The sequence below is a fragment of the Patagioenas fasciata genome, chromosome 2, assembly GCF_037038585.1.
Source record: "Patagioenas fasciata isolate bPatFas1 chromosome 2, bPatFas1.hap1, whole genome shotgun sequence".
NCBI classification, from domain to species: domain Eukaryota; kingdom Metazoa; phylum Chordata; class Aves; order Columbiformes; family Columbidae; genus Patagioenas; species Patagioenas fasciata.
Genome location: NC_092521.1, coordinates 87568057 through 87578516, shown reverse-complemented (window position 1 = coordinate 87578516; position 10460 = coordinate 87568057). Strand labels below are relative to the sequence as shown.

The following is a 10460-nucleotide window of genomic DNA, read 5'->3' as shown; positions in this document are numbered from 1 at the left end:
GTGCACCTTCACCTCCCTGCACACTTCACATTGGGACAGGAAAACAACAAGAAAGCATTGTGAGACCCACTAGCACTAATAAAGAGGAGGTGAATCTGCATGTCCCTGAAGGAGAGAATGTTGTTAAAAATAAAGATGATAAAAAAAACAGAGTAGGTTTCAAAACTACTTAAACATACAAGGGCTGCTTGTAATTAAAAATGAGAAGGAACACATCTGTAGGTTTTCATATTTAGTTTTACTTCCTCTTTCAACTTCGCAAAAAGTTCTCTGCTAGTAGAAGTATACATTTCTAATTAAAAAATTGCATTTAAAATTAACGATGTGCCCGTGGCCATCAAGTTGCTTCACAAGATGTAGTTCTCACACTTGTTCATAGTCACATTAATAGTGCAGTTTAATTAGGTCCATCTCACTCCTGTAAAAGAGAGGAAGGGATGCAAAACAACCCATATTCCAAACACTTGTGTTGAGTCTTGACTTCGAACTTACTACCACACATGCAAAAAGTGGTGCAGTTCAAATTCCTGACACAGGCGTTTTAACCAGAAGTGGAAATATTGATTTGTGTAGAGACATCAGACTTGTGAAATCCAAATTTAGGTCATAATTTTATTGTAGGTGTTCAAGTATCTCAGGTAAGATACTCTCTAGGCTTATGGCTGTTATAAGTGTGGTAGCATTATGAAAGTAATTACATTAAACATTATGAGTTCCCTAGGAACTACCACTACTCTAGGACTCTGGGCTCAATTAAAGGGACTTTAACTGTGGGGATGCTCTAACAGTTTTTACTGATGACATGGTGACAAAGAAGCTAACATGCAAGGCTTTTGACCCTTGGTCCTTTGCTCTACATGAAGCAACCTTTCCGTAATTACTTGCTCTAGAATTCTGACCTCCATTTAATCCCACATGTCAAAGGAGCAATCAAGCTGGGGTAATTTAGCTCGCCACGCTTACCGTGTCACTGCTAACTACCATTTCTCAAGACTGCAGCCCTCAGGCTGTCACCTTTCTGTTGGTGTTACCTGTGAGCAATGCAGTAGAGGTTCAAGTTCATCATGTTTCAATTGACTTGTTAGCACAGCTTCCTGTTCTGAAGCAATGCTCCTGCTCCACTGTGCATTCCTGAGTCACTGAAGAGCAAGCCGCCAAAAAGTCTTGGATACATCTTTCTTTCTTGCAGGCGATGCTGCTCTGACCACTGAAGCTGTTTGAGCAGAGAAATGTCATGGTGAGATCATAAAGGGTAGCTCTCTATTCCTTATCCATTATTTTAGGTCAGCAAGTTTAAGATGAACACGAGTCTCCAACATACCTCTCTGCCAAATCATCAACAGCTTCCGCACACTTAAGAAAAAACTTCAGGAGCTATCCTGAAACTCACGAAGTAATAAACAAACAAACAAACAAACAAACCCCTAAACTCCACAGCACTCTTCTTTAATCACAAGTTACTACTGGATTTTTTCTTCTTAATAATGTCTGTCAATAAAGAAAAAAGTGGTCTAGGAAAAATATCCCAAGGAACACAAAAAAATGTAAATGAGGCACATTTATGTTAAGAAAAGTTTATCTACAGAAAAAAAAATCACTTACATTTGTCCCACTGAATCTGACTAGGAATTCTTCACAATCATATAAGTGCTGAAGAAGATGAGAGACATGATTTTAACATTGGTCCCACATCCTCTAACACAAGACATTTGGATGCTTATTGCCACTAATAATTACACAGGCAGAGAAAGAAGAGGCAGAGTGAGAATTTCAGTGTACAAATATTTATATTGGCAAGCCAAAAATCATATTGTCATCTACTACACAAGACATTAGCTTACGCTGTGTTTCACTGCCTAAACAGCTGGAAATTATGATCAGACTTCCCATAGGATCAAAAGCATGCATTGAATTTGTCCATATTTAAAGTACCAGAAAGGCAGATAAAAGTTTGCAATGCCATGAGACTGTAAAGGGAAAAGAAAATCAGAGAAAGGTCATTGGAGGCCAGCAAACGAGAGACTAAAGACAGCTTGCAGAACAAGAAGTTCATTTAAACACAGTAATTTGAAAACAGGCACAACAGGAAACGATCTATATTATCTTTTATTTGCTGAATCTTTTTGCTTTTACTACTGCCAATTCCACCCCTGCAGTTTAGACCTGGCAGCTAAATCTCTGTTGCTTTCCAACAGCTTTCAGAAAACAGATAAGGAACCAAACTAGCAAAGAAATAGGCTAAAGTACTCTCACTTTCTCTCTCACTCTGTGTTCAAGTAGAGTGAGTGAATCTTTCTTTACAGCATCATCTAGAGTCTTGGGAACTCCTGACAGCAGAAATCTTACACTGACCTAGAAACGTCTGAGTCTATGACTAACATAAACTTCTTGTTAATGGTTTCCTAAGTTATTATATACTTTTTAGCAGTATCATATATATCTTGGCAAAATAATGAGACTTATTCAGTTCATACTCAAGCCCCACAAAGGTGATACTATCTTGATATGTGAGACTCCGAAGTAGTTTGGATCCTGCAGAGAGAAAAAGGAGGAAAGATGTCTAGCTGTTATCTAGATGACACAATCATTCTACAGAGAAAGACTCCTCATATTCACAAGATAAATTATACACAAATGATGGTTGAAACAAAACAAAACAAAACAAATAAGCATACAGACTATTTTGTTGCTGTGCATTTGTTGACAGACTTCTATTTTTCAGATAAATATGTATCTACGGAGCCCAAACATTCTCAACATATTTAGAAATATTATATTTTCCTTGCATCCTTTTTACAAGCAGCTGCATCATTCTGTGTGGACTACAAAACCAATATTTTTAAGCTATCAGTGTCGGTGCTTGAATCCAGTTATTTTTCTACACTGTTGACTTTGCTTTAGGGTCTTAAAAATAGATCAGCAATTCATTCTGTACGCTTTTATACCTTAGGAAACAGCTGAAATGCTATAATGAGGAGATAGAATTGGAGGACGTGTATTGTGTCACATGTGCTGTGTGATCCCTGACTTCAATGTGAATGCTATGTACTGTCCACACTTCATACAAAATGAAACTTTGAGCTTGCATCCTGCTGCCTATCATGGTGCAACACTGCAAAGCAAAGTCTTGCTTAGAGCTCTGGACACTTTGTCTCTTCTTCCCCAGCAGTAAGTTACACTCTGTCACTAAAACTACCAAACTTTACAGCCCTCCCAAGGGAAAGTCCAAAATGAGATCCAGCTTTGATCATCTTACCAGTGTTTCATGATGATGCCTCACAGCTGAAGTTCTCTAATTTCAAGACCTCTGATCTCAGACTCTGACGAATCATCATGAGTCCTGCTTCCTTCTTTTCCTTCAAGAATTTCCTCCTGTGCTGTTACAGTCTGATACCTTCCTTACGAGTAATGATAGGCCTACGAATTCCTATTCAAATGCTACCTTTTATTTTTGAGGTAGTTATACCCAATTATAAAAATAAAGTTTACAGAAAGCTTTTCAACTCCTATGATCAGAGTCCTAGATTTAAACCCCTTTCCTTGATTCCTCCAGCACAGGAAAAAAAAAGGGTTTCTAGAGTGCTATTGCAATCACTACTTAGAACTTTGCCATCCTTGGAAAGGAAGTCTCAGAATTCCTCATTCCCAAAGCACAGTCCTCTGTGTGCATTCATCCTGACATACAACCTGGTTTCCAGCTTTACTAATTTTCCTAGTTATCTTTATACAGCCCATCCTGTTATCTTACTGATTATTTCAGTAAAAGAGCGGGATAGGACCTAGAGATCTAATAGGCTGTTTGTGTCAGAGGAGACCTGGAACTGGAGATCAGACATTTCTCAAGAAAGGTTTAATTCAGTAAGACACAAAATTACTCTGGAACTCAAAGCTCAAGCTGCTTTCTCAAGCAGGAGGGGCTGGACAAGAAACATCTGCTATTTGGCACACTTAAAAAACAACTTAAAAGACATTCTACTTCACCCAAAAGGCACAAACAATACTGCTCTTTTAGTCAAAGCATGCAAAAATTTCTTCATATTCAAGGCATCAAATCATGATCCCTTTAATAGTAAAAGTTACAGAAACTGTAATTAGTGAGCTTTGGGTTTGTTCAACATTGCTGGAATGATCATGCAATCAACTTCAAAACAAATTTAATTCAAAGACTAATTCTGAAAACATAGTGATACACAGGGACCAATGCAAACACCTAATGAAGTCTGTGGGAGCCTTCCAATTACATAATTTTTAAAGACCGTGCCTTGATACTTATTCATTAGTGGTTTTGGTCTTAGGACAAATTTCATGAAATTATGAAAGAATAACCCAATATTGTCGTCATAGAGACATAAAATCTGCATGAGACTTAACATGGCCAAAATCTTCCTATATTAACACAATCATAATCCAAATGAAATTGATAATAGTGGCAACAGTCTGGGGAAAAAAATGACCGAAGGTTACACAAGTACAACCAAAGCATTAAAGATTAATTCCATTATGCAATATTGACATTTAAAAGGTTGATTGCACTCTGTTCCTTGGACTTTAAAAACTCAAAACATTTTATGTTTGTTGTAATAGAAACCATGCAGAATAAGCTTTTGTAAGCTCATACTGTAAAAGTCAACTGGACAGATGTACATTGATCAGTTACTTCAGTGTTGTGAAGGAATAAGCAAAGATAGCAATAATAGGTACCTGTTGACCCATTTCACATTTTCTTGTGCCATAAATTTCTTAAGTAAATCAGCAGATTTTTGCTGCATTGTGATGGCTATAAATCTCAGAAAAGCATTTTGTGAATGGGTCAATGCATTAGCTCTGCAAGCTCAATTAGCTATGCTATCACGAGGCTGTCAAAATCTACAATAAAAAATAAAACAGCTCTAGCTCATTAGATTAAAAGTGACTATAAATATTAAGTGTTATTGTAAACACATCCAACTTTTGGATATGTCATCTAATTTTTGAAGCCTTGTATAAGATTTAATTCTTAAAGGACATTGGCACATTTTCTTGCTACAGAGTACTAATACCTCATAAGAAAGCATTTGTAACATGAATTGAGGGAGCATATATTAGCAATAAAATACAGTTTTGTTCACACTCTATTTGTATTTTGGTCTATTTTATTTTTCATCATGTTCCTCAAAAAGTTATTTGTTTTGGAAAACTATGAAATCAAACTTGGAAACTTACAGATATGAATTCAGTAACCAAACGTAGTACTTTAAATAGAATACTTATAAAGCAAACTTAGTCCCAAGTAAATTTTAAAAAGATAAATTTTATTATAATAAACCTTTTCAAAATCATGCTTCACATTTTAATACAATAAATTACTGTACAATAAGATGAAATAAAATTGTTTCCTTACCCCATTCCCATGCTTCCTCAGTGATTCTTCAACCCCAGGATCTGTTGTCTTCAAGGAAACCTATCAGGGACGCCGTGGTATTTCTTAATGAACCAGAACCAACAACTCAGTGTGGATCTGGATAGTCACAAAGAAGGTGAACTCATTTATACTCATAGAGACCTGATTTACCTGAATTCGCACTGCTGTAATTCCAATTACAAAGTTGTGAACCTTCATCCCTGAAGTTTACTAAGCACCAGCAAGGCTAGCCTGTTACATTTGCTGTATTTAGCCATGAACATAAAAGTCAGCATACATGTATTTGTCCATACATAAATTGGAGACCTTCCTGAAAAAATCGGTATACTTTGCATGAAGTCCAACCCTGTTTAAAGTGCTAATTAAGAAAATCCTCAGTGGATAGTACTAGCAATTACCTGTGGGCAGAGGTGCAAGAAGATACCTAGACAAATCTGAAATCGCTGCCTTGTTGCCCATGACAGTTCAATGCAAGCCAGCTTCGGTCCAGCTGCAATATAGCCTTGTTAGTGAAGGGAGACATTTCACCATGGACAATCACTCTTGCAGCAATATGTGGAGACTGACTGTCTCCCATCCAGCCAATTCATATGGGAGCTTTGTGCATGCTTTGACATGCCTTTTGCCAGCTTCATGGATTTGTTAGTACTGCATATCCATTTGTCTAAATCCTTGAACCATGCTCATCACTGAGGTGGCCAAACATATTTCCCTGCTACAGACAGCAATTCTTGTGGCTCTAATTCATCTACTTTGTACAAGCTGTTCAGTATTTAAACAGTTCTATCTCAAAGCTTTGAAATCTACATGTATGTCCCTTTAAGTCATGTTACTGAGGAGGAACTGGTAAAGATTTGTTTCCCTTTCTGTTCTCTCATGATTAATAGTGACAGCTGCAAACAAGTGGCAGAAGTCCAAACAATCAAAGGGCATAGCAATAACAGTTCTGTTTCCCTGCAGTTCATAAATTATTTCATTATCTTTCGACGCTGCAATAAGGGTGCAAATCCAATATTATACCAGCTGCCTGGATGACAGACATTCAGGCAAGTTTGATCCGATTGAGTAATGCCCACTCTCCAAAAAACTTTTTCTAGTTCTAAAAGTAGACAGACCACTGGAAAATTTGATGTTTTGTCTCCAAAGACCATGTCAGTGTACTTGACTGCACAGAAATAATTTCTGTATAAGCACTGAAGTCTGCTCTGTTTGGAAGATCTGAATGCTCATGTTTTGTATCTGTTAAAAAATGGAACGCATTTTTGTACCTACTTTATAAGCTGATTGTCAATGTACTTCAAAAAAGACAAGTGGAAAAATGTATTTCATGATGTTTTTAAATCATTTTCTTATGTGCTTGCTGAGATTGACAGCTCTGAAGAAAAAGAAAGATTCTTCATTTGAAATTAAATAGAATAAGTTGGAATATCTGAAATTGTCAGGAGGCTTTTTAAAAGATGTCCTTATGCACGTAACTGCAAGTCCATCTGTTGTTTTAATTTGTCTCTCTAATAATTCCCTGGAGTTTCACTTGGTTTGAATGTTGGAATAAATGGAAAGAAATCAAACCATGCATTCTTTAAACAAAATTTATCCAAAAATGCAGTTCTCTTCATTAACTCTTGCCTGTGTTAGCCTCATTTCAAGTTTCACTGTTTTCATTAACATTTACTGAGCGCCTATTTAAAGTAAATGTATTCATTCCAACAGTTGCTCTGCCTTAAACAGAATTTTATATAGTTCAGAACTTAAAAATAATTGAAGTATGCAGCTTAGCTAAAACAGATAACTGTATTAACCAGATGATCTGTTTGTACTTTCAGTTGTTCTTAAATTGTCAAATTTTCACTAAACATGTATTTCAAGTTTCCAAATGGCTGGCAAAAAGAATGATGCGTTGCCAGTTCTGGGGGGAAAAAAAAAAGGCAATTTGTTTACCTGATTTCAATTCATTCTTTTTACTTGGATAAACAAAGAATAACACACTGCATATTAACAATTTTACTAGCACTGATGCGTGATTAATCTTGCTGTGTACGAACTAGTGAAATGTGAAACTTGCTACATTGTTTTCATAGTCTTAGAAAAGATTACTAACTCTACCTCAGAGCTAGAAACATTCAGGATCCAGGCCACTTCTGGACTGATTTGAGGTAAAGAACCATGGTCTTCAATTACATTTAAATAGCAACTAAAAGGAGAGCAAAAACTTATCATTTACTTTAAATAAACTGATTATTTACATTATTCTGCAGCTAGAAAAAAAATAATCAAATAATTGCTTCCATACAGCACAACAGACTAAAGAGGCAGTCTGCTAAATTCACAACTTTTCCCTTACGCCTAAATCCTACTATTTGTGTAGATGAATTGGATGTTTCAGGTTGAAGTCAAATCCTGATCATTCAAATTGACAGAAATGCCTTGGAACCAATACGTCCAAGGCCATTATATATGCAAATAGTATCTCACACTGAGTATCATCTCCCTCTGTTGAAATTTACATTTGGAGTGAATATGTTGGAATTAGTCACTAAAGTTGTGTACTAAAACATAACTTGCCAATTTTTCATAGAAGATCAATTCTTTCTGTAATTGACTAGAAAAATCCTACAGAATCCAATGAAAGATACTTTGTTCTCACTCAAACATCACATGGAATATACTAGCACTTACAAATCTGCCATTAAAATCTTAAAATGGTCAAAAAATAATAAAACATAGTGGCTACATACTCTCATTTATGCTTATTTTCAAGCTCATTTTAAAACCCAGACAAATTTCTGAGGAGTCATTTTGCATCTTACCTGCCCATTTCTGCAATAGATGTTGCTGACTTGTATATGCCCTCCTTGTTTTTATCCGGTGTTCACATGGGTTAATGGTGAATCTCCCATTATGTAGATGAATTTGGATTGGCTCTCTGGAGGCCTCTGCATGTGCCTGTTTGCATTCACCTGAACATGGACACCAGGGAAAGGGGACATTCTTTGGGAAACTCAAAACATGTAACAGACTCTCAGGAGTGACTGTGTTGTGGTTGTTTCCATGATCTACTTCAGTCAAACCTTCACCTGGTATAAACTGGCACAATTTTGGCATAAACTTCAGGCTAAAAGATTGGAGGACATAGAAAGGAGAAGAAATAAACCTCTGACTTGAGGTTCTATTAAATCTCCTCAGTTACCCAAACCACACAGAGATGGGGTGGTTATGTATGGGAGAGGACAGAAATGCATTTACTGTACATCGAAGAGCACTTGCCCTCCAGGCTCTCCTTTCAGGTTCCTGAGCTTCATTAGCTCAGAAAGTGCCTTCCTCTCACTTCTGTGGAGACCATGGATGAACTGATTCTCCAGTATTCACTTGTGCTTGCTAAAGAGCTTCCCCATCTGCCTCCCCAGTTCAATACTCATGGAGACTATCAAGTCCCACCAATAACCCTGTTCAGTAGACAAAAGCCATGACCTACTACATAAAACTGTTTAAACTAGTCCATAAATTTTTAAGTGAAAAGGGAGAGTGAGACAGTTCAGTTGGCAGATGGGCAGTGCCACTGGTGTCTCACAGGACTAAGGCAAAAAAATGTCACAGAAGCTGGATGTGACCCTTTGGACAACAGCTTCTTTTGACGGTGCAGCTATTTGGAAACAGAATCTTCAGGAGTATCTTAGTATATAATGCAAGCCAAGGAAAGATTATTTTTGCATTACGCAAAACTCATCGAGCAATGCACACAGTCATGTCTGATTTTTGACTCCTTTCTACTGAAGCCTTCTCTATACCATGTCATTATGACTAAAACACAGTTACATATTGTTTTTACAGTACATTGACAACCTAAGCATCACTCATAACTGCATTAGGTTTTCCATCCAATATTGCCATATTCCACTGACTTTGCTTTAGTCAGCAGCTTACAAATGGATAATATCTCTCTCCCAAACTTCATGAGGTAAAACTGTTATAAAAAAATGTGAACAGTGAAGTATGTCAAAACAGCAGCCAGTCCAGCATGGTATGCTTACTCCAGCAGAGATGCCAGAGTGATGTCAAGCTAGATTTCTACTTCGAAGGGCACAGATACTGTAGATTCTCCCAAATGACACCACAAACTGCACACTGATGTTCATCCTTTCCTCCCCTACCAGCTCTTGGCAACCTGTGGACCTGCTCCATTTGCAGATATCAAAAGAATAAGGCTTCTTAAAGATACCTGAAGTAACATGTTGTACACCAGTGGATGCATAAACACATACAGGAGAATTCACATTCAGCTGCCCAAGAGAGATAATAATGATTCCTGAAGGCAAAAGGACATTAATTGGGTCTGTCACCCACAGGATTGCTTTAGGTTGCCAGAGAAAATAAAAGAGGCTTCTCTTCTTCCTGAGGCTAATGTATATGTGGGAAAGGCAACATGAAAAGCTGAAATAGTGAGAAGAAAAAAAAAAAAAATCATGCTTCTTCCATCATAAGGGTTCACCTGTATGAAGTTTCACTGAGCTAGATCACTGTGTGCACAAGCACAGGCAAGTCACAAGAAGAGCCAGAGGCCACAAATGCAATTGCAAAGAGCAAGCTTTATTTTAGTTACCTCTCTACTGGGGGATCTCCGTAGCTGCACCTAAGCTCCCAGGCAGAGGCAGCGTAAGCGGGGACGCAGGCGCTGATAAGTTTAGCCCTGCTGGAAGATCGTAAGACCGGCTACGCTCACCTATATTTAAAGGCTTAGAGCAGATGCAGCTTCTTGCTGTGCTCTGCTCTTTCTCAAAACAAAGCAGGAACCTCAGACATGATGAGGTACTGTAGGGTTTCTCTCAGGCCTGTGTTATCTCACACAGAGGTTCTACTTGTCAAGCACACAAGGTCAGTAAACCAATTAGTGTGATGTATGTACTTTCTTTATACCCCAGCTGCGGGTCACTTGAGCGTGTTTACCTTTCTCCTCCTCACCCAGTCTTCCGCAATTCCCATACAATCATTCCCTTAAAAAAACACAGGTTGCTCCTTGCCAGGGAGAAATACTGTGGGAATGCAAGAGAGATAGGCTGAATTT

General features: G+C 37.6%; 1 long non-coding RNA gene across 2 annotated transcripts; it reads right to left on the bottom strand.

The window, feature by feature from the left end:
* Positions 1-263: 263 nt before the first annotated feature.
* Positions 264-10077, bottom strand: LOC139827401 (uncharacterized). Of its 2 annotated transcripts, XR_011737935.1 has the most exons (5): positions 9999-10077; positions 8209-8358; positions 5381-5440; positions 1032-1213; positions 264-418 (listed from the first exon to the last, which is right to left on the bottom strand). It is a non-coding gene; the product is annotated as an uncharacterized lncRNA (long non-coding RNA). The 2 variants fall into 2 exon arrangements; XR_011737934.1 differs by lacking the exons at positions 8209-8358; positions 9999-10077 and having other exon boundaries at positions 5381-5578.
* Positions 10078-10460: the final 383 nt, after the last annotated feature.